The 26109-nt window shown below is 36.2% G+C and overlaps 1 protein-coding gene across 4 annotated transcripts in view; it reads right to left on the reverse strand.

The window, feature by feature from the left end:
- CSNK2A2IP (casein kinase 2 subunit alpha' interacting protein) overlaps positions 1 to 25408 on the reverse strand; it is a 123770-nt gene extending 98362 nt beyond the window's left edge. For 2 of the 4 annotated variants that reach the window (XM_070455046.1, XM_070455043.1), the window contains exon 1: positions 23667 to 24650. The gene's annotated coding sequence lies outside the window, so the exon portion shown is untranslated. The other 2 variants (XM_070455045.1, XM_070455044.1) reach the window with 2 other exon arrangements.
- Positions 25409 to 26109: the final 701 nt, after the last annotated feature.

The raw sequence follows: 26109 nt of genomic DNA on the forward strand, positions 1-26109 counted from the left end.
GGGGGGAAAATTCAGGCAATAAGACAATATGTTATAGTGACTCTGAAATCTCGTTTCTTCTTCTTAGGATTATTGATTTTAAGTTTTCATAAACCACACATGGACTTGCCTGGACTCAAACTAAAATTTGTGTGCCCCACAGTGTGGAAAAAATGACAACTCTGCCAAGTTTTCTTGGCCTCTAGTTGCTGTTTTTTTAGCCTAGCTCCCATGTTCTCTCTTCTGTACCTGTTTAGTTTGGATGTCTGCCAAGGAATTTAGCTGAGTTGATGCTCAGATTTTTAGGCTCATCCTTTTGGTGGTTTCTTGCCTCCAGGGCCCAGCTAGTAAATTTCCAGTTGCTTTTTTTTTCTTTTTTCTAACAAATCAATCTAATAGGGCTACTGTTTTCTGCCACCCAAGCTCTCTGTGGACTAGAGATACACTCAATCAAAGGCACAACAAATTCCAGTCTTTCAACAGAATTAATTCTATCTTTGAAGAGACCCATCTCTACTTTCTTCCTGCTTTCGCATCAGAATCCCTGGGGTCATCAGAATACATGTTTACTCTACTGGTCATCCAAAGCATTTGGACGAAGTATAAACAAAGTATATTTAAAAAAATTAGATTTTTGGATTTCACCCCTTTTGTTGTACCCCTGCTTCTAAAAGTTTCTCCTAAATATCCAGTGATTTTTCCTGCTTCAAAATTGAGGCATTTAGGCTGAGGTTTTTTACTTTTTTAAAAGCCACAAAACTGTACTTTCCACCTAGTAGAAAAGTACCTAGTAGACATAGTAGCAATCATTCAGTAGTAAACTCTTCTCAAGTCTCTGCCTGCCTTTGGTCATTTTCCAGCATCTTCAAATTTCTGCTCTTGCTTTTTTTTCCAATTTCTACAATTCTTTTCTGCAGGAAATATTGCTGGAATTTGTCACATCACCTATCATCAGTGATCAATTTTACACACAAATCAGATCAAATCGCATAAAACACACACACATACTGGCTTAAAAAAAATCCAAAACTTTATTTTCTCTTCAACTAGTGCAAGGTACAATGCAACCTCAATATGCTATAGGACTTTGCATAATCTATCTACTGTCTAAATATCTCTTCAACTAGTGCAAGGTACAATACAACCTCAATATGCTATACTTTGCATAATCTATCTACTGTCTAAATATCTCTTCCACTAGTGTAAGGTACAATACAACCTCAATATGCTATAGGACTTTGCATAATCTATCTACTGTCTAAATATCTCTTCAACTAGTGTAAGGTACAATACAACCTCAATATGCTATAGGACTTTGCATAATCTATCTACTGTCTAAATATCTCTTCAACTAGTGCAAGGTACAATACAACCTCAATATGCTATAGGACTTTGCATAATCTATCTACTGTCTAAATATCTCTTCAACTAGTGCAAGGTACAATACGACCTCAATATGCTATAGGACTTTGCATAATCTATCTACTGTCTAAATATCTCTTCAACTAGTGTAAGGCACAGTGCAACCTCAATATGCTATAGGACTTTGCATAATCTATCTACTGTCTAAATATCTCTTCAACTAGTGCAAGGTACAATGCAACCTCAATATGCTATAGGACTTTGCATAATCTATCTACTGTCTAAATAGCTCTTCAACTAGTGTAAGGCACAATGCAACCTCAATATGCTATAGGACTTTGCATAATCTATCTACTGTCTAAATATCTCTTCCACTAGTGTAAGGTACAATGCAACCTCAATATGCTATAGGACTTTGCATAATCTATCTACTGTCTAAATATCTCTTCAACTAGTGTAAGGTACAATGCCACCTCAATATGCTATAGGACTTTGCATAATCTATCTACTGTCTAAACATCCAGCCTCATTTCTTTCGATTTTCTTCCTTAATGGCTGTACTATAGCCACAATAGCCACATCAGGTAATCAATAGGCTGCCTAATCAACAGTTTGCCCTATCCTATCCCTCTAGAAACAATTATACTTTTTTTCATGTTCTTGTTATTTTGTACAGCTAAGTATCTCAGTGATGTAGGAATTATAGGTTTCCTGCCTCCCCAGACAGGTTTACAGGTGCATGGGCTTCCCTGGTGGCTCAGATGGTAAAGCGTCTGTTTGCAATGCGGGAGACCCGGGTTCGATCCCTGGGTCGGGAAGATCCCCTGGAGAAGGAAATGGCAGCCCACTCCAGTACTCTTGCCTGGAAAATCCCACAGACGGAGGAGCCTGGTGGGCTACGATCCATGGGGTCACAAAGAGTCGGACACAACTGAGCGATGTCACTTTCACTTTCTCACTTTCACCTGACATACCTAAGAATAATTGCATTCCCTTCACCAGTGATGAGTTCAGGATTGGCTATTTGCAAGATCTGGGTAGCCTATGAGAAAAGGCTGACAGAGATTCTGAGAAAGTTCCTTCTCATTCTTCTAAGAGACATTTAGGGAGTAATTTCCTTGTCCCCTGAAATTGGATAAGGAAACTCTGATAAGATACCAGCAACCACCCCATAGCCACAAAGTGAACTGAACTTCAAAGGGTACAAATCAAAGGTTAATGTGAATATACTGGGGAAGAAAATGGAAAGAAGGGGGAAAAAAATCTGAGTTCTTGAGTTGGAATCTATTGGGAAAGGCACTTTTATGCCAGCAGTCTCTCCAGCCAATGTTGGCTGCTTAAGAACAGGCCTTGGGCCTGAAACACATGTTCACCAAGAGATCAAGAGTCCCCGTGGCCCATGTTGGGTTTATCACCTTACATGGAATATCTTTCCCTGTTTCAGATTCCGTGTGTTCCTCACTGTTCTGCTTAAGCGGGTACAGTGCATGGTATCTGGCCAATCCCACCGCAACAGCTGCTCCTGCAGACAGGACAGGCTCCTTCTGCTACAGAGATGAGTGCATGCAAGTCAGCTGCTCCGCACTGGCTGTCAGAGGGACTCGCCGGCCCTGGAGAACCCCTGCCCACTACAGAACTGATCTGGCCGTATCCCTTCCCTACATCCAATCCAGTGCTCTCCTTGATGACTCCAAGTGAGATGCAGTGGGCAGACGTGTCTGAACTTCTAACCCTGATAAAACAGGCAACAGATGCCACTGGCTCAACAGGGTCGAACAACTCTGAAAACTATCGGACTTTTGTACTTCTAGTTATGTAAGCAGAAATGTGTCCTGATCACTTTAAACTATGAGATTTTTTTTTCCTCTTTCTTGTGAAAGAAAGCATACCAGCCTTTCTTTCTATTACATCATAAAAATACTAAGCTTATTCCTGACTTCAGGCCTTTTCAATTATTATTACTTATTTTTAAGGTTTTTTCCTCCAGATCTTAATTTGCCTACCTTCTTTTCAACATTCAAATCACAGTTCAAATGCAATCTCTTCAGAGTCTTTCCCAAGCAGCCTAGTTGAAGTAATTTATTTTCTTTTTTCTACTTATTACTATTTAAAGTTGTATTCAATAAAAAGTTTTATTTTTCTTTTTGTTATTCATCTACCTTTCTCAGTAAGAATTTCAACCCTTTGAAGGCAAGCACTGTCATTCACTCTTGTATCCTCACTACCTAGAAGAGGATCTGGCAGCTAACAGATCCTTAGCAAATGGTTATTAACTTTAGAAATTGCATAAATGTATCAATGTGGTTAAAAACATAATAAACCTTAGTCTTCATTTGAATAAAAATCTTCCAAGTTTATGTTGCAAAACTAGCTTACTTATAGGAGAAAATTGTCAATAATATCAACTGAAATCCATATTGTTTAGTTCAGAGCTGTTTGTTCCCTGTTAATTCTTTGGAGACTTTTACTCTCCAAAATATTTGTATATGAATTTTCACAACAGAACAGCCTCTTCAATTTGAAAAATAGGTTTAAAGGTCATTTTTCCATCACTCAAATTCCTGGAAACAAATCTGTTTACTTGGGAGAAAAACCAAATACTATCATCTTACCATTAGTCAAAAGACTTGCATTTTTATTAAATGCTATCCAAATGAGGTTTTTTTTTTCAACCAGACTTTGCAAATTAGCACTAGCTCATATGCCCAGAGAACAAAACAAATAATTTAGATAACACAGAAACTCTTCATTATTTTAATATTCAACAGCATCAGAAAAACTATTCCTGAGTGATAAAAAACAATACGTATTTTGGTTTGTGCTAAGGGCTTTCATTGACCTTTTCAGACTCAAGGATCTGTTTCCCAGAGCACTGCCAGAAACAAAGTGAAAGGCCAGTTCTGAAAATACAGATTTCTAAATTGTAAGGAAATGTAAGTATAAAATACGGAGTTCTCTTAAAACTTCTTGTTTTTATCAAACCAGTCAATCCTAAAGGAAATCAACCCTGAATAATCATTAAGAGGACTGATGCTGAAACTGAAGCTCCAACACTTTGGCCAACTGATGCGAAGGGCTGACTCAATGGAAAAGACCCTGATGCTGGGAAAGATTGAAGGTAAGAAGAGAAGGGGACGAAAGAGGATGAGATGGTTGGATGGCATCACTGACTGAATGGACATGAGTTTCAGCAAGCTCCAGGAGATTGTGAAGGACAGGGAAACCTGGTGTGTTGCAGTCCATGGGGTGGCAAAGAGTCAGACACTACTTAACGACTGAACAACAACAACTAAGCATTTTGGAACTCTTCTTTTTTTGTCTTAGTTACAAGTAATACAGAGTGGTAATGATGCAAGAAAAATAAAACTCAGCTCGTGCTTAGCAACTATGTTCAAGTAGTGTCTTCAATACAGCCTTTCTCCATTCCCTGCTGCTGACCCTATAAGACACTTTCTCCAACTCAGCCTTAAACATCTAGTTTCCCATCCACAATTAATACTCACTCTGAGCATGACTTGCACAAATGAAGCCTCAACTATACACAGCAATTATATGACTCTTCTTTTTCACCTTAATTTCCTTTTCTACTCCCTCTTGTGAATTAGAAAGCTTCTCTTGAGAATAATAAAGAGACAGGCTGAGGCACAAGATAACTTTCTTTTTTTAAAAAAAATAAAAGCACTTTAACTCACAGTATTAATTATGGTCCTATTTCTAAAACATTTCCTTGTTGCTTGCATTGGCTCCAATTACATATTTCACACTTACTTTGCCCTTTATTCTCCTCCTTCAATAAAACCACCACTTATTAAAAAAAATAAAAAACTTGAAAATAGTGATCACTCTAATATACCACTTAAAGTTACCCTGTATGTACCCATTCTCTATTAAAAATAAACATGGTGGGGGACACAGAATTACTGCTTGAGGAAATGAAATATTTTGTTATCAACTTTAAAACTCACTTACAAACCAAACTTTAAGACTTGCTGACACAAAAACTTCAAATCTCTTTTAGAAAGACAAATTTCTCTTTCCTAATCTGCCTTAAGGTTGATTTTATGCCTTCCCTGCCTCATTTGGTTTCTGGTCAACTCACTCTAGAACATGATGACAACATGATACCCACATACAGCTGTGGCTTAACCATTACACAAACTGATGGCCTTGGAATGCCGACTCGGCTTTGTCACGGACATGCTCTGAAGCTTTTTAATCATAGAACTGGCCACAGATGGAAACCCAGGACCTGGCATAGGCCTGTGGGTCTGTGGGACTTCAAAGTGCTAGAGTTTAAAATCCTCTGCTTGAGAACCAAATGCTACAGGGCAGGAAACCCACACTAAATACAATCAAAGGAAAGAGAATATTGCCAACATGCAGTTACCTTAGGACTGATTTTCATTTTATAATCCCATCAGGTATAGTACAGAATCTATGATAATCTCCTTTCATAGGCTAAAATAGGCACCACCTTTTTCTTTAATCCCCATGGTAGTATTTATATAAAATACAAGCCTTTTAAAGGAGTTTGTTGTTAAAATAACAATACTATGTGATATTAATATAATATACTTGACGTTGGAGAGTTGATAATCTGTGAGATTACATGACAAACATTAAATCAACAACCAAGAAACTCAAGGGTTTCATAAATTCAACCCTTTAACATACACTTATTCTGGTGAATTCCCTTACTACAGTAGGAAACTTCAGATGACCCTTCTTCTGGGTGTTGGGGTTCCTCTCTGACACTGATGAAGTGCCTGACCAAAGGTGCCCAAAGGACCCTGCATAGATAGTATGTTGCAAACAGTGACACCAAGTCCTCTCTGTGGGGAAGGGATACAGGACTGAGACTCATTACTTCAGGAGTGATGATAAGTAGTAGACACTGGAATAGCAAGTATATCCATTTATTAGATTGTCTGCTGGCAGGTGGAGGACCTGGGGACTTTCCCTGACTAGTTAACTGCTTCCCTGGTAGCTCAGACGGTAAAGCATCTGCCTACAATGCGGGAGACCCGGGTTCGATCCCTGGGTCAGGAAGGTCCCCTAGAGAAGGAAATGGCAACCCACTCCAGTATTCTTGCCTGGAAAATCCCATGGACTGAGGATCCTGGTAGGCTACAGTCCATGGGGTCGCAAAGAGTAGGACACGACTGAGTGACTTCACTCACTCAGACAATATTAAGGTTCCTCAACTTCTTGAACTTTTCTAAAGGCTTGAGAGAAAGTCAGCCAGTAGGAGAAAATAGAAAACTTAAACTTCATTAGTCTTACTCTCCACCTCAAATTCAGCCAGAATCATGAGTGATTTTAATATCCATGAACAAGAATTACACAAAGCGCAGTCTAAGGATTCTTAAATTGTCTTAACTTATTTATATTACCTTCAGCTCTATTTCAGCCACCCACCTGAGATCGGACGTCATTCAAAGCAGCGCTCTCTTACATCTTTAACATTAATGTCCTGCTTTCTGACCACAACCCTCAACTCTTCCAGCTTCCTTGTGTATTTTAATCCATTTCCATTTTAACCTCATTGGCAACAGAGTCCGTGGTTAAGTGTGTGGGCTCTTAAATCAGTCTGCTTGGATCCACATCCTGGATCTGTTGCCTCCTAGCTGTGTAAACTTAGATAGGCCTCCACTTCCTCATCTAAAGAAAACGGAAGTATTATAATCTAGCAGATACACATGCCCACCTAACATAGTTGTTACAAAGATAAAACAGGGCAATGTGGAACATTCAGCATAGTAAAAGGTATGGAACATATTACGTCTAAATAAATGTTAGCTATGTATTTATTATTAAATAGTTATTTATTTATGCCATTTATTCCTTTTTAAAATATCTATTTATTTGGCTGCATCAGGTCCTAGTTGTGGCACTCAGGGTCTTCCATCTTCACTGTGGCGTGAGAACTCTTAGTAGCAGGATGTGGGATCAGCTCCCTCACCAGGGATCAAGCCCAGGCTTCCTTAGCTACCGGACCACCGGAGAAGGCCCTATTTATTCTTAAATTTGTTCATTTTTCTCCTAATTTCTTCCATATTCAGCCTAAAATCTGGATTCCACTAATTTTCTTTTCCCTACATGAGATAGAAACAAATTTATCCTATTAGCTGCTCTGTTTTCACATCCACACTGGTAAAAACCAATGGGAAATTATATCACTGGGCAATAACTATCAAAAATGTCAGGCCTTCCAAAGCATTTGTGCTATTGCTGTGGTTCAGTAAGCCTTCTACTTGTCAACAAACAGCAATATCTCTAAATACTGGACACCATGTAACACAAGCCATATTCCTCAAATATTCTTTATTATCTCCTTTCTGTAAAAATTTTCAGAATAATGACTCCTTCCCTTTGAGACTGTGTTGAGACTTTTTTTTCCCAAGTATTTTCACACTTCTGACTTTTTCCTAGGTTGGCTTGCTGAGTCTATAGCAACAGTATAAATGGAGGCATGCGTACAATGTTTTAAATATTTAAAAGTTATATATCAAACTAACAGAACATTCTGATTCTATCCAAGACGGAGTAACAGCAACCAATTTACTGCCCCCCCGGAAACAAACCCACACCTTCAAAAACACAGAGAAAACATGTAAAAAAGGTTTGTTGTTTCTTTTTTTTTAAGAGTTTGGACAACAGTTAACAGATGACAATGGTCCCTGAGAAATGGGGAACAAGTGAGGTGAGTCCTGTAACTTCTCTAATTTACGCTTTGAGAGAGTTTTCACGCCACAACATGGGAGGAAAAATCTGGGAGGACCTAAGAGACTGAACTGAAGAGACAGAGCTGAGCATCCAGGGAAGAGAATCTAAAAAAGACTGGATACATGTAAATGTATAACTGGTTCAATTTGCTATACAGCAGAAATAAACACAACATTGAGAATCAACCATACTCCAATTTAAAACAAAATACAAGCTTAAAGAATACTCATGAAACACTACACCCAACATCAAAATACACATTCTTTTCAAAAGCAAACAGACTATTTGCCAAGATAGACCACAATTTAGGCCATAAAATAAGTCTCAATAAATTCAAAATTATTTGAGTCATAAAAATGTTCTCTGACTATAACAGAATTAAAATAGAAATCAACAACAGAACAATCTCTATAAATCATCAAATATTTGAAAAATAATAACACACTTCCAAATAACTGATGCATCAAAGGAGAAATAAGGAAAATTAGAAAATATTTTAAACTGAATAAACACTAAATATCATAAAGCAATATTAAGGGGGAAATTATAGCACTAAGTCAACCTCAGTTTTCACCTTAAGAAAAGCAATTAGAAAAAGAAAAGCAAATAAACCTCCCGCAAAGCAAAACATGAGCATAAATTCAAAAATTATAAACCAAATTTTAGTAAGTAGAATTTAACTCTCAATTTCAGTCTCTTATAGACAGATATAAATATGACTGAGACTGCTAAAAAAAAAATGGTATTAGAGAAAATTAACACATATATAATAGCTATTCCTAAAGTCTGCCCACATAATTTCTACTGATGAGTTTGTTGTAAATAAGATCACTTTTAAAATCTAAATGATAAATGATTATATTGTAGCAATTAAAATAATACAAAAAGTCTTAATGTGATGTAAATAAATACATATATCTTGGGATAAGATTTCCAGTAACAGCACCATAAAGAGATACACAAGAATAGATGATAGACTCTAAAAAAATGGTGACTCAAAATAATGTTTCTATGTGATGAAAAATTAATGATATCTTATGAAATGTGACTTTTTAAATTAGCATTTAAAAACAAATTTAGTATTTGCTAAATATGTGATTCTAAATAAGCTTTTGTAACTAAATTGGCCTACTAATAAGTAAAATGGGAACAATTCTACATTTAGTGTTTCTTAATATTGGGCATAAAAGGTTTAGCATATTACATTATTGATATGGGAAATAACTAAATGTTGTTAAGTAAAAAGTTTTTAGTAAGTAGCACATAATGTGATATTTTTGTAAAAGGAGAATGCCTATTTCTGCAAAACTACGTCTTGGAAAGATGGTGACCAATACATTGACTGAGATTGTCACTAAATGGTAGAATGATATTAAAGGTAACTTTTTTGTTTGAATTATTTCCTCTGTCCAACTTTTCTACAATAAACATTGTTTTGGTATTAGAAAAATGAAAGACAAGAAATGAACATCTTCACTGAAGCCATGTCCACTTTACACCTTAATATTTGACTTACAATAACAGATCTATTTATCTAATAAAATGTCACTAATTTGTAGCATTTCACTCTAGTTACACTACTTTTAATTTCCATCTCCACACTTTTTAATTTCAATGAGATTTTTGTTATTTTAAATTGGTTACTAAGGAATAATAAAAATCCTATTTGTTGTATATGTTCAAGTCATAAAAATACACTTAGTATATCAAGAGAACCCAAAAATCAACCTTTTCTTCATTTTTTAAAAGTAGATAAGTAATTTAATTACAGTTCTTATTTTATACTTCTGACAAAACATGGTCTAACTGGAGAAGGGAATGCCAAACCACTTCAGTATTCCTGCCTTGAGAACCCCATGAGCAGTATGAAAAGGCAAAAAGATAGGACACTGAAAGATGAACTCCCCATGTCAGCAAGTGCCCAGTATGCTACTGGAGATCAGTGGAGAAATAACTGCAGAAAGAATAAAGAGATGGAGCCAAAGCAAAAATGACAGCCAATTGTAGATGTGACTGATGGTAGAAATAAAAGTCCAATGTTGTAAAGAGCAATATTGCATAGGAACCTGGAATGTTAGGCCCATGAATCAAGGCAAATTGGAAGTGATCAAACAGGAGATGGCAAGAGTGAACATCGACATTTTAGGAATCAGAAAGCTAAAAGGGACTGGAATGGGTGAATTTAACTCAGATGATTATTATATCGACTAGTGTGGGCAAGAATCCCTTAGAAGAAATGGAGTAGCCATCACAGTCAACAAGAGAGTCCAAAATGCAGTACTTGGATGGAATCTCAAAAATGACAGAACGATCTCTGTTCATTTCCAAGGCAAATCATTCAATATCACAGTAATCCAAGTCTATGCCCCAACCAGTAATGCTGAAGAAGCTGAAGTTGAACGGTTCTATGAAGACCTACAAGACCTTCTAGAACTAACACACAAATAAGATGTCCTTTTCATTATAGGAGACTGGAATACAAAAGTAGGAAGTCAAGAGATACTTGGAATAACAGCAAATTTGGGCTTGGAGTACAGAATGAAGCAGGGCAAAGGCTAATAGAATTCTGCCAAGAGAACGCACTGGTCATAGCAAACAGCCTCTTCCAACAACACAAGAGAAGACTCTACACATGGACAACACCACATGGTCAATACCGAAATCAGATTGATTATATTCTTTGCAGTCAAAGATGGAGAAGTTCTATACAGTCACAAAAACAAGACCAGGAGCTGACTGTGGCTCAGATCATGAACTCCTTAATACCAAACTCAGACTTAAAGTGAAGAAAGTAGGGAAAACTACTAGACCATTCAGGTATGACCTAAATCAAATCCCTTGCGATTATACAATGGAAGTGAGAAACAGATTTAAGGGATGAAATCTGATAGAGTTCCTGAAGAACTATGGATGGATGTTCGTGACATTGTTCAGGAGGCAGGGATCAAGACCATCCCCAAGAAAAAAATGCAAAAAGGCAAAATGGCTGTCTGAGGAGGCCTTACAAATAACTGTGAATAGAAGAGAAGCAAAAGGCAAAGGAGAAAAGGAAATATATACCCATTTGAATGCAGAGTTCCAAAGAAGAGCAAGGAGAGATAAGAAAACCTTCCTCAGTGATCAGTGCAAAGAAATAGAGGAAAACAATAGAATGGGAAAGACTAGAGATCTTTTCAAGAAAATTAGATACCAAGGGGATATTTCATTCAAAGATGGCACAATAAAGGACAGAAAGAGTATGGACCTAACAAAAGCAGAAGATATTAAGAAAAGGGGGCAAGAATGCACAGAAGAACTATACAAAAAAGATCTTCATGACCTAGATAATCATGATGGTGTGATCACTCACCTAGAGCCAGACATCCTGGAATGCAAAGTCAGATGGGCCTTAGGAAGCATAACTATGAACAAATCTAGTGGAGGTGATGGAATTCCAGTTGAGCTATTTCAAATCCTAAAAGATGATGCTGTGAAACTGATGCACTCAATATGCCAGCAAATTTGGAAAACTCAGCAGTGGCCACAGGACTGGAAAAGGTCAGTTTTCATTTCAATCCCAAAGAAAGGCAATGCCAAAGAATGCTCAAATTACTGCACAATTGCACTCATCTCACACGCTAGCAAAGTAATTCTCAAGATTCTCCAAGCCAGGCTTCAACAGTATGTGAATTGTGAACTTCCAGATATTCAAGCTGGATTTAGAAAAGAACCAGAGATCAAATTGTCAACATCTGTTGGATCACTGAAAAAGCAAATGTCCTAGAAAAATACCTACTTCTGCTTTACTGACTACGCCAAAGCCTTTGACTGTGTGAATCACCACAAACTGTGAAACATTCTTAAAGCTATGGGAATACCAGACCACTTTACCTGCCTCTTGAGAAACCTGTATGCAGGTCAGGAAGCAACAGTTAGAACTGGACATGGGACAACAGACTTGTTCCAAATCAGGAAAGGAGTAGGTCAAGGCTGTATATTGTCACCCTGCTTATTTAACTTATATGCAGAGTACATCATGAGAAACTCTGGGCTGGATCAAGCACAAGCTAGAATCAAGATTGCAGGGAGAAATATAAATAATCTCAGATATGCAGATGCTACCACCCTTATGGCAGAAAGTGAAGAATTAAAAATCCTCTAGATAAAAGTGAAAGAGGAGAGTGAAAAAGTTGGCTTAAAGCTCAACATTCAGAAAACTATGATCATAGAATCCGGTCCCATCACTTCATGGCAAATAGAAGGGGAAACACTAAAAGACTTATCTTGGGGGGCTCCAAAATCACTGCAGATGGTGACTGCAGCCATGAAATTAAAAGACACTTGCTTCTTGGAAGAAAAGATGCTAGGTCCTTGGAAGAAAAGTTATGACCAACCTACACAGCTTATTAAAAAGAAGAGACATTATTTTGCCAACAAAGTCCATCTCATCAAGGCTATGGTTTTTCCAGTAGTCATGTATGGATGTGAGAGTTGGACTATAAAGAAAGCTGAGTGCTGAAGAACTGGTGCTTTTGAACTGTGGCGTTGGAGAAGACTCTTGAGAGTCCTTGGACTGCAAGGAGATCCAACCAGTCAATCCTAAAGGAAATCAGCCCTGAATATTCATTGGAAGGACTGATGCTGAAGCTGAAACTCCAATACTTTGGCCACCTGATGTGAAGAGCTGAGTCATTTGAAAAGTCCCTGATGCTGGGAAAGATTGAAGGTGGAGGGAGAAGGGGACGACAGAGGATAAGATGGTTGGATGGCATCACCGACTCAATGGACATGAGTTTGAGTAAACTCCAGGAGTTGGTGATGGACAGGGAGGCCTGGCGTGCTGCAGTCCATGGGGTTGCAAACAGTTGGACACAACTGAGTGACTGAACTGAACTTATTCCTAATTCATCAGAGCTAAAGGTATTCTAGGGGCTTCCCTGGTGGCTCAGTTGGTAAAGAACCCACAAGCAACACAGCAGACGCAGGTTAGACCCCTGATTAAGGAAGAACCCCTTGAGCGGGAAATGGCACCCCACTCCAGTTTTCTTGCTTGGGAAATCTCATGGACAGAAGAGCCTGGTGGGCTACAGTTCATAGGGCTGCAAGGAGTCAGACACACCTTAGCGACTAAACTACCACCAAAGGTATTCTTAGTCTGTAGATGAGAATTCAGAATTCTGTGTTGAGGATTAGCAGGAGATAGTATCAAACTATTGGGTTGGCACAAAACTTCATTTGAGTTTTTCCACAATACTTTACAAAAAAATCCAAATGAACTTTTGGGCCAACCCAATACATCAGCTACTCTGTTGCCCTGATAGAGTGAGAAAATCAATCCTTGTTCCCCTTCCCTGGATCCTGAAACTGTGGCTCTGTTTGTCTGCGGAGGGAAGAGAGAGGGAAGCAAAAGAGAGATTTTTGTGAAAGCAGAAGGACCCAGAGCAGCATCTCCGAATATTAAAAGGACTCACTCACTCATAATGGCTTCCTGGGTATGTCTTCTGTTTCAAAATCTATAGCTCTGCACCGTCACTTAATGTCCTCTATAGTTTATTAATGCTTATTTTGGTTCATTGTTGTAATTCATCTCCAAGAGATGAAGCTGACAAAGGCTATTCTGGTAAGATTCTCTTTCACCATCTGGTGTTTACTATAGCTTTGTGACGTTTACTCTCTTTTTTCCTCATCTTTGAATTTAGTGTATTTGCTTCCTTGAAACCAACAATTTTATGGATATTGCAATAAAATAAAATACTTGCTTCCAAAATTTTCTTTTACCCATCTCATGTTTCTTCCTCTTGACCATCCCAATAAACATGAAGACAGCCTCAGCAATTAATCCTTCAAAGAAGGTATGTCAGTTGATCAACCAATTTATACTTCTGCTTTAGTCGTTCTGATTAAGACCCTATTTATTCACTCTGTAAGACCCAAGGAGATGAAAATCTTTATGAGGATTCAAAATGAGTTCAAAAAACCAAATCAAAACTGAATTGATATGTCAGAGACAGGGAAAAGGGAACAAAAACAGAATGGACAATCTGGCCTTTCAAGAAGAGGGATGAGTTTAATGAGAAAGTGTCCAGGGCATCCTATGTTGGAGAAAGTACATGGAGGTGAGGATAAAAGTATATATGTTGGGATACAATGAATAACCCTGCTTGGAGGAAATTGGTTTTATTACTGAAAGTGAAGGCACTTTATGGAAGAAAATTGCATCCCTAGTGACTTCTGGGGTTCCCATGGACTATAGCCCACCAGGCTCCTCTGTCCATGGGATTTTCCAGGCCAGAATACTGGAGTGGGCAGCCTTTCCTTTCTCTCGGGGATCCTTCCAGACCCAGGGATCAAACCTGGTCTCCTGTGCTACAGGCGGTCTCCTGCATTGCAGGTGCGTTCTTTACTGACTCAGTCACCACCGAATTTTATTGAGGAGCAGTGAGAAGAAAGTGTAACAGATTATAGATGATCTTGAAGATCAGACTAAAAAGCATGGCTTCACATAATAGACAACTGATACAAGCATACCTTGCTTTCTTATGCTTTGCTTTATCTGTTTCACAGATACTGAATTTTTTTGCAAATTGAAGGTTTGTGGCAATCCTGAGTTGAGCCAATCTATCAGCACCATTTTTTCAACAGCTTTTGTTCACCTCATGTCTGTCATATTTTGATAATTCTCATAATAATTGCAAACTCTTTCAATATTATATTTGTTATGGTAACAAGTGATATTTAATGCTACTAGTGCAAAAAGATTATGACTTACTGAAGGCTTGATGATGGTTAGGACTTTTTAGCAAAGTATTTTTTAATTAAACTTATATAGGTTTTTTAAGACATAATGCCATTACACATTTAGTAGTCTACAGTATATTTCAAATATAACTTTTATATGCACTGAGAGAACAAAAATTTGTGTGACTCCCTTTATTGCAATATTCACTTTCTTGTGGTGATCTGAAATGAACCGACAATATTATTGAGGTTTGTCTGCATCCATCACAATAGTTTAAAAAATAATGTGTCGCAGCAGAATCATTATTTTTACACAGAATTGGTAATGAATTAAAGAATGAAAAGGGGAGATAAGGTTCAAGAAAGCTCATTAGAAAGATGTTGCAAGAACCTGGCTATGGGGTAATGGACCCTGAATTAGGGTGGTGCTGAAAATGGAGCAGAGATTATGTCAAGAAGAAAAATTCAGGAAATAAAAATAATAATGGGGTAACAGATAGGGTTATGGGAAGGCAAAAATATGAGGAGTTGAAGACATTTCAAAGCATAAAGGAATTTTGGTACAAATGACAGAAGTGAAAACAGTGGGGTGGGACTCAAATCACAGGATTTGTGCCAATTCATATCATTCTTGCTAATATCATTTTTGGTTCTTTAAGTAGCTTCCCTGGCAGCCTAGGTGGTAAATAATACACTTGCAAGACTGCAGTCAATGCAGGAGACACAGGTTTAATCCCTGGGTCAGGAAGATCCCCTAGAGAAGGAAATAGCAACCTACCCCAATATTCTTGCCTGAAAAATCCCAAGGACAGAGGAGCCTTGTGGGCTACAGTCCAGGGGGTGGGAAGAGTCAGACATAACTGAACAACTCAACCACCAAGTAGCTAGAAGAATTTTGTTGTACTAACTTAGAAGTAATGAAAATAAAAAGCCTTTCCTGGCCACTCATTTAAAAGACAGTGTTTACATAAAGAAATACAAAAGGGTTTTCAGGAAATCCTAAAATGGTACTTTCCAATACAGAGTTGTATATTTCCACTACTCAGCAGACAGACTTGTCAAAACAAATATTACATTTTAGTCTTATTTAGATGACATTAAAATTCATCATATATTTCTAATGATTGTTTTCATTTAACTTTGAATTAAAAAAAACAAATATGTGTATGTGTATGTATTTTCCATAGTTTCTTCTGGCTCTACATACATAGCCTCTGAGTTTTAACAGTCCTTTTGAAGTCTAATTGGAATAGGCAATGCACTGTGTTCACCGATATCATTTTGAAACTGTCTGACCCGTTATTACATAAAGATGAGCGTTTCACTTAATAAAGACTTAGAGTAACACAATTTGTTACACCATAATTAAAGATGGACACATCTGTTCCATTTTAATTCAAACCCTTTGAACATAATTACATAAAGCTGCAAGGACAGAAATTCTCAGTCTTAGAAATTTACTATCAAAAAAAAAATCATTCTGTCTACAGAAACTATATGGGCAAAGGACAAATTGTAAAACGAAGTCAAATCAATGTCTCTCCCTCTGTATCAAAGCATGAAATACAGCTAAGATCCCAGATTAAAGTACTGTCCCCATATGAAAACCATAATTAGTTAAAGAAACCCAGGTGAAGGCCAATTATTATGGAAAGTATTAGCATTCCATCCCCGTGGAGAGGTACTATCTTAATATGTTCTCTTAGCCCACAGATACATAAAAAAGGAGGGAACAAATACTAAGAACATTTGAAAGGAAAACAAACAGATGATATTCAACATTTATGTGTTACTTTTAAACTTCCTACTACATTCTCACTTTTCAATCATAATAATTTCATAGACCTTGCTTAAAAAGTGTATCCTCTTGATAAGGACCAAGCTATTTTATCCAAAATAGTTTTTAGGTTAACAGTAATCAGATGTATAAATACAGAAGGCAGAAGTAAGGTAAACCTATGATTTCAGAATAAATTCTGAGTATTTAATAACATGAGTTAAATGGCAAACCATGCACACAAATATCCCTGAAATGTAGGCTGTTAGAGTCTGTTTTATTTATGTTTCCATATCCTGAAGATGGCTTAATGAGGAGATGCAATCAGGATTAGCTAAGCAGTGAGAAGTTGGAGGGAACAGGGTGGCAGTAAGATTTATATAAATATTTGCAGAGACTGGGAAGAGCAGATGCTCCTATAATCCAGACAATGTGTGTGTACTTCATTTTAAAATAAAATAAAACAGTTGAAAGCCAAAATATAATTAATCAAAGGAAACGCTTTAATCAACATCTTCCAAATCCTTAAGCTCTGCTGAAAAGATTAAAGAAACATAAAAGAAATTAAAATATGATATTCAAAAGGAAACTAGAATTGGTCTATTTCTGATGTTCTCCTTTTATTTCAGATGTGGGATTGAGCATGCAATTAATACGTGTTTCCGACTGTCACCAACTAGTGAAATTTCCTAGGTGTTTAAGATACTAACTAAATCACCTAAGACTTACTGTAAAATTTACAATGTAGTAATGACAGTTTTCTCTCTTCATTATTAATTTCTCATGAGAAATGTGTATGCATGCCCTTATTTCCTATAGTTCTACACAGAGACCTTTCCAATGGAACAGAAGAAAGCAGTTTAAATGAGTGTCAATTTTATATTCACAGGTTACCTACAAATATGAAAAAGAAGTTGCACATCAAAAAAAAAGTATATCAATCTATGTAGATATCCAACATGAATCATATAGACCCAAAACAAGTGTTATTAACTTTAAACTCAGCTTTGGGCTCTGTTTTTCTAAATTCAGGGTCTCTCTTGTATTATTTCTGTTGTCTTCTGCCCAAGATTTGAGGAAATACTCAATATGAACCTATAATTATTACTAAAGCTCAGAGAAGAACAATTTAAACAGAGGGTTTCAAAACAATGTCTCAAGGAAATAAAAAGCATATTCATTCATGGCAAATTCAAAATATACCAATATTTAAAGCTCAGAGCACTTGCTCTTTCCACAAACAAAATTTTGTTGGTGACAGGAGTCACTTCACATATTCATATACAACACAAGAATATTATAAGCAGTTTTTAAACATAAAATTAGCTCCTGTAGACAGTTAACAGATTAGCACTATTAATTGCAAGAATACATTTGAAACAGAACTTGAGCCTGATTACAATTTCTGGTAGAAATTTTATAAGTTTCTACTAAAATTTTACTACAAAGTCTCTAGCACTCTGAATTAGAAGTCATGAAATCTTAATTTGATCTTGCAAAAAACACTGCCAAAATTATTATTACTGAAGTGCCAAGGATGAGAATTTCTTATATTTGCCCTCCTAAAAATAAATGCTAATGATAAAGACACTAGTATATCTGAGAGATCTATTGTGAAATCTAGACTGGGAAAGTGAAAGCAGCTATGTGGCAGTTTTTTTCTGTCTTCTATCACTGTTATGGTAACTTTGAAGGGCATATACATTGCACTTATTTTCTTCTTATATACTACTTGCTTGATATTCTGTTCTAACAAAAGAATAAAATATCAAACAGCTAGTATATAACTGAAAAGAAGATATAAAGATTCTTGACTCAGTCTCTAGATGGCTTTTGGCATATGTTTCATAATTTATGCGCATGGCCCTTTATCTCTCAAATCACTGAGAGTTTACTATTACTAAAATAGTCCATATTTTACTATCAGAAAATAATTCTGAAAATCACCCTGTTGGATTTACAAATCAATATTAATCTTTATTAAATAAGGTTGTGTTATTCAAATTAATGATTTTACACAGCGAACTCAACTACAGATTTGTAACCAAGCCCAATAATATGTTTATTAAGAATATGGTCATTTCTGTCAACACGTTCACTGGAGAGATAAGAAACAGACAGTAGTCACAAGAATGTTCCCTTTATTCTGTGTCCTTTTTCTCCATCCTTATCTGTATACCACAGAAAGGGACACAGAGTTTAATTATTGTGGTGGTTGAATATCATTATCACCATCTACCAAGTTTATCACTTGGCATAAGGAAATCAGAAATTAATTTCTGTTGGGGATGCTGAGGCTGGAAATATCTGGAAAGCCAAGTCTCGTCTCTGCCATTATGTTGCATTGTAATCATCTTCATGGGTTGTTAAGATGAGGAGACTAGTATAAGGACATGTCACCCCAAGGCACTTGCATCCTGGGCTTTGTCTGCAGCAAGTCAAGATATGAATGTAACTAACTGTGTATGAAAATAATTCATAAATCTGGAACTGTGCTATCTGATAAGATACCCCCTAACCAAATATAACTATTAAAATATAAAGAAATCAACAGTAAATAAAATTTGAAATTTCATTTCTCAGTCATTTAAGCCAAATTTCAAGTGTTCATAGCCCCACATAGCTAGTGGCTTCCCATAAGAAAGAAAATTCTTCATAAATGATTATGCTACATCCATTAGCTTTTGTAACTTGGGAAGATACACATCAAAATGATCTATGTACAAAATTATCACCCTGCTTCCAATAAGCAATGGATGTAGCAGAGTCATTTACAAAATTGTGGTTCTTTATAACTGTGGTTATAACGCTTGTTTTCCCTGACAGTGCAGCAAGACATGCAAATGACTCTGCTTCCTTTTTAATAAGAAGTTCTGAGCATATATGTGAACCGTGAACTTCCAGATGTTCAAGCTGGTTTTAGAAAAGGCAGAGGAACCAGAGATCTAATTGCCAACATCCACTGGATCATTGAAAAAGCAAGAGAGTTCCAGAAAAACATCTACTTCTGCCAACGCCTTTGGCTGTGTGAATCACAGCAAACTGTGGAAAATTCTTCAAGAGATAGGAATACCAGACCACCTGAACTGCCTCCTGAGAAATCTGTATGCAGATCAGGAAGCAACAGTTAGAACTGGACATGGAACAACAGACTGGTTCCAAATCAGGAAAGGAGTAGGTCAAGGCTACATATGGTCACCTTACTTATTTAACTTTTATGCAGAGGACATCATGAGAAATGCTAGGCAAGATGAAGCAGAGCTAGAATCAAGATTGCCGGGAGAAATATCAATAACCTCAGATATGCAGATGACACCACCCTTATGGCAGAAAGTGAAGAAGAAATAAAAAGCTTCTTGATGAAAGTAAGAGAGGAGAGGGAAAAAGTCGGCTTAAAGCTCAACATTCAGAAAACTAAGATCATGGTATCTGGTCCCATCACTTCATGGCAAATAGATGGCGAAACAGTGGAAACAGTGGCAGACTTTAATTTTGGGGGCTCCAAAATCACTCCAGATGGTGACTGCAGCCATGAAATTAAAAGATGTTTACTCCTTGGAAAGAAAGTTATGACCAGCCTAGACAGCATATTTAAAAGCAGAGACATTACTTTGCCAACAAAGGTCCATCTCGTCAAGGCTATGGGTTTTCCAGTAGTCATGTATGGATGTGAGAGTTGGACTATAAGGAAAGCTGAGGGCAGAAGAATCGATGCTTTTGAAATGTGGTGTTGGAGAAGACTCTTGAGAGTCCCTTGGACTGCAAGGAGATCCAACCAGTCCATTCTAAAGGAGATCAGTCCTGGGTGTTCATTGGAAGGACTGATGCTGAAGCTGAAACTCCAATACTTTGGCCACCTCATGCGAAGAGTTGACTCGTTGGAAAAGACCCTGATTGGGAGCAGGGATTGGGGGCAGAAGGAGAAGGGGACAACAGAGGATGAGATGGTTGGATGGCATCACTGACTCAGTGGACATGAGTTTGAGTAAAGTCTGGGAGCTGGTGACAGGGAGGCCTGGTGTGCTGCAGTCCATGGGGTCACAAAGGGTCAGATACGACTGAGGCTGAAATGAACTGAACTGAACAATGCTAAAGCCTGTCTTAGTGGTCATGAAAACCTCACAAAACATATACCCATATAATATTGTAGCAAAGATTTATTTCAAAGATTGTTCACTATGGCATATTAGTTCTGATACGAAAAAAAGAAACAAACATACACAAATATACCACAAAACTCTTTTCAAATAAAGACTATCAAACAAAAACTAACTCCAAAATTAGTATATTCATACTAGTATATAAGCAAGCAATCTGAGAAAGATCTAAAAGTCTAGTGACTTAGATTCAACAACACTTAATCACATGATTTTATATAATACTCTATTAAGAAAGAGAATAAAATAAATTCACATGCTAATATATGAGTAATTATAGAGTATCAGCATTGTTTTCAAACATACTAAAATGTATACATTCAGATAAATGTTACTCAAGCAGTTACTTTTCAGAAAAATGAATTGCCCTTTACAGTCTCTGAAATATTCTTATTGATAACATTAGTGGTGTCTATCATAATATACTAAATAACTGTTTTGCTTTTTAAAACAATTTAATGTCATCTAAAGCCAAATTTGGGTTGTAATTTCTGATTATAATCAAGATAAAACTATAAAATAATACTGTGGGAGTAATAATAATAAAGGAGTAGCATTTACTGGATATCCATGAAAGATTAAGAGGTGTTGAATATTTAACATAATTATTCTAGTCTTTGTAATTATTGCCCCATCTCACAGATGAGGAAACAACTGTTTGTAGAAGTTTCATAACTTGCTTAACGTAACATGGCAGACATGTTCCTTGTTCCAGAACAAGGATTCAGACTCTAATCTAGCTAGAGCAAATCTGTGATGCTGAGGTTAATTCTCAATGAAAAATTCTAAAAATTGGGTTTTTATTTATAGTTATTATAACTTTCACAACTTCTGTTATAACAACTTGTAACATGATCTGGATCAATATCTAATATACATTTTATGATGTGATTTTTTAAAGGAAAATAAATTATGAATCCAATTATTCCTCCAAATACCTATTATTTTTAATGTAGAAAATCAATACAACTCTTCAGTAAAAGCCTTCAAATATTTTTCTTAATTACTTATAATTAAATATTAAATCATTTGGTATAGTTTTCATAAATTAACATAAATACTTTAATTTTAATTGAAAAGTAAATATGTGCCCATATAAATTTACAATGTGAAAACATAGAGAAAATCATTTGATTACAAATTTTAGTGTGTTTACAAAAGACTAAAAAATTTGATATAAAATATTAAATTTACAAATATTGATTCAAATGTTTTAGTTTTTGAAATTTATGAAATAGCATATTTTATCTTTCATATATAACTTAGAATATGTCCTATATACAGTTCAATAAGACAAAGGTTCATATACATATCATGTACCATTGAATACTATCAATCAAGTACATAAAACTAAGATAAAGCTGTCAGGTAGCATACTAGACAAAGTGGAATCATTAGAGAGTTTGTATCAATTAAGGAAGTTCAACTAGTTATTTAAATACTTGAGTCTATCCATTAGCCTGATTCAGAAAGCTGAAAGAAATCACCAAAATGTAATTATACCCAGCTTGGTGCTTGACACTTCGAAAGCCCCACAGGTCATGACTGAACAAATAGCTCCTGATCACCTGAACCAGTGATATCTTAGAAGAATATAGAGAAGAGATCTTGGTATTTAAGATGCTGCAATTTTTAAAAAGTAAAAAGATGTGAAATGGCAACTATTAATTGAGAAACAATGCCCATGAATCAGCATAAAATATAGGTGAACTAGTTAGTTTCCAAAAACATGTACATTAAACCACACGCAACTTTCCAAAAAAATTGGTAGATGCTATAAATCTTAAATTCAGTCTCAAAAGCAATGTTAACAAGTACATTCCCTTCTTACTTAGAGGTTTCCTTTCTATAGATGTCTTAACCCATTTAATCATGCTCCTAAATACTACCGTATGGCAGGCAATTAAGGCTCTGTAAGTATTCAGAATATACATCTGTGGACCCATTTCTTTTGAGACAAGAAAAGAAAATTACTTAGCTGTAATTCTTACTCTTGATGAATTGTAATTACAATGACTCTAAACCTTTTGAACTCAAGTGCTTCTCTAGTGCATTTGAGATAAAAAAAAAAATCCATCTCGTGAATTTTAATCATTCGATGTCCTCACAAATAGGTGAATGCAACTCTAATTCTTAAAAGTCCAGCATATATCTAAATATACAAGCTATACATCTCATAATAGGCAGAATGGAAACAGTTATAATGATGACCCAGAAGATCAGGAAGAAAAGTTCAAAAAAAAATGTACTGCAGTAGATCTAAATAAAGTGTCTCTCCACTTAAGGAAACAACCGTTCTCACCCCCATAATTGGGAGCTGTTCTGGTTAACATTCCTCTTCCCCCCAAATTATATAGTTCACCAATGTTCAAAGATTTATAAAGAGTCCTGAATTTAGGCTGAAAATAATCTAACTATGGATGATTCAGAGGTTCCTTCAGCAGTTTTTCCCTGTCCCAAGCATCACCATTAAATACGCACATCATTATTATGATGCAGCTCATAGGTGCAGAGTGTGTGCCTGCTGTTTCTCAGCAGTGTCCAACCCTTGGTGACCCCATGGACTGTAGCCCGCCAGGCTCCTCTGTCCCTGGGATTCTCCAGGCAAGAATACTGGAGTGGGTGGTCATTTCCTACTCCAGGGTGTAGGTGCATAGTACATAGGAAACAGGGTTTTCCTACATATATTTTTAAATATATGTAGGAATAAATTTGCTTCTAGTTTACTTAATGGACATTTCTCTCTCAATCATGAAATAAGAACTCTGAAATGAAATGTATCCATTGACACTTTTCAGACGTTGGGTTCACAGATAACAAACCTTCAGTATAGACAGAAATAATGACCTGCGTGTGCATACGGACACACATATAAAATCTTGTGCAGCACAAAAAGACTCTAACATGTCTTTAAAAAGATATAAGTGGCTACGTAGCCAAGAACTCACCAACACTCTCTGCCTGCTGAAACTTCCTTCTCATCACTATAGTTGGGGTGACTCCTGAGTCTTCATTTAATTTTCAATAGTGAGGAAATAAATGTCCAAGATCTCCATTACCCCATTGCTTGAATCCTTGGTGTCATGAAAATGTCCTGCCCTCACTGCTGGAAGGTGAGGGTGGGGAGTGTGACCAGGGGGCTGTGTTTCCACTGCCACCTTCAGGCCCACTTCATAATGGGAGATGTGTTCCAGAATCTTGGGTTGGAAATTAGAATTAAGTTTTCCCATAGAAATAAAAGTCTGAATATCTAAAACTTCCCAGATAACTAGCATTATAATTTAGCTACTTAATATGATTTTGTGGTCTGGCCAGGATAAACTACCTCGTATAACATCAATATTATTAGAAAAAGACATTTGGAGCTTTAGAATAACTGAAAAATCAATTTTTTGAAATATATACTGTCCACAATAAGGATAATGTCAATAAATGAAGAGCACAAAGGAATAAATCAAGGTTAGCACTCTGCAAAATCACAGATTTTTACATAATTTTTGGAGGACACACTTTTCCAATACTTTGTGTTAACAGACGAACAAATTAAGAATAGTTAAGTTTAGGGAGTAGAGAACTTTGCCCTGGGTAAAGGAGACATGAGAATTCAAGTCATATATTCATGTGGTGATTTTTTTTTTTTAATTCTAATTCAAGTGACTGGATTTTGTTTTGCTTGCTTTTATTTTCTACAGACCTGGTAATACTGGACAAGTATCTTTCTTTTTATCCAAAACAATCAAGTTTATTTTGGTTTTTACTAGATTATGCTAATTAGCATATTTGCACAACAAAACAAACTTTCTCTTGACCCCACTCTTCACATTAACCACTATTCTTTCTTTCTTCCCCATACAGCAAAACTATGTGAAAGAGTTGCCTTCACTTATAATTTCTAATTCCTTTCCTTTCATTCTCTCTCAAACTCACTCCAGTCAAACCTAAAGCTCACCTTTCTACCAAACCTTTTCCTGTCAAGACTACTCCTGATGTCCTTGTTCAATCCAGCGGTTAGTTTCCTGGCGGTGCTTGATAGGAGAGCAACATTGGACACAGATGATCGTTTCCTCCTCATTCATTCATTTTCCAGTTTTTGTTTTATCTCTCTTATTTCATTTCGTTTCTTGGCTTCTCTTCCCAATCTACTTCCTTAGAGACCATATATGCTATAGTTCCAGAACTTTATGTTAATACTTTGAAGACTTTGTTTCACCACCATCTTGTGGTGTCTATGATTTCTAATTAGAAGTTCATGATTTTATGAATCATCAATCCCCTGTAGATAAGAACTCTTTTCTTCCTTGCTACTTTCAAAATATTCTCTTTACCTTTGATTTTCAGAAGTTTGACAATGATGTGACCAGACATAGTATCAGTTATATTTACCTTGGTCTGAGTTTGCTTAGCTTCCTGAATCTGTAGTATATCTTTCATTAGATTGGAGAAATTTTCAATCATTTCTTTTTCTTCAAATACTTTTTCTGGGGTATTCTCTTTCTTTGCACCTGGACTCCAAAAACAGTTGTTTTAGACATTTTTGTATTGCCCACAGATTCTAAATACCTATTCAACTTTCTGAATTTTTATTTTTTGCTTTTTCAGATTGAATAATTTCTACAGATCTTTCTTCAAATTTACTGACTCTTTCCTTTGTCATCTCCATTCTGCTGTTACCCTCACCCAGGGAATTCTTTAATACAGATACTGCTTTTTAGTTCTAGAATTTTCACTGGATTCTTTTTTTATGTTTTCTATTTTTTTGATGAGAAATATATTTTCATTTATTATAACCATCTTTACCTTATGAAGCATAGTTAAAATAGCAAATTTAAAATCCTTATCTGCTAATTTCAAAATCTGCATTATTTCAGATTGGCCTCATTATTTTTATTTTTCTTTACAATGGTCACATTTTTCTGATTCTTCATATGTTAAGCAATTTCAGATTATAATCACAACATTGTAAATGACATTTTGCAGAGAAGAAGCTCTACTTTATATATAAAATATTCTACCTTACTCTTCCAAAGAGTGGAATATTTATTTAATCAGAGACTAAATTTAATTGAACTCAAACTACAAACTATCTCACCAGAGATAGCTTAAATATCAGTTCCTTATTTTGTTCTTAAAAGACATCTTAGTCTTGTATGGCTCAAGTATCAACAAGAGCTTTGATAGAGTTTATACATAGAGAGTAGGGCTCCCCACTCTGGCTCTCTGTTTCCCCATTACTTTGTACTCTTTGTGGTTGCCCCAAACTCTTATCTACTGATTCTTCAGACCAGAGAAACTTAAGCTTTCTATTGTAGTTTAAAATATTCCTTGCAGAAACTACTGAAGGTGGCACTCAAGCTAAAAGTTGTAGAAAATGAGGATCTCATTCAATGCCAA

This window comes from Odocoileus virginianus, chromosome 25 (genome assembly GCF_023699985.2).
Source record: "Odocoileus virginianus isolate 20LAN1187 ecotype Illinois chromosome 25, Ovbor_1.2, whole genome shotgun sequence".
Lineage (NCBI taxonomy): Eukaryota > Metazoa > Chordata > Mammalia > Artiodactyla > Cervidae > Odocoileus > Odocoileus virginianus.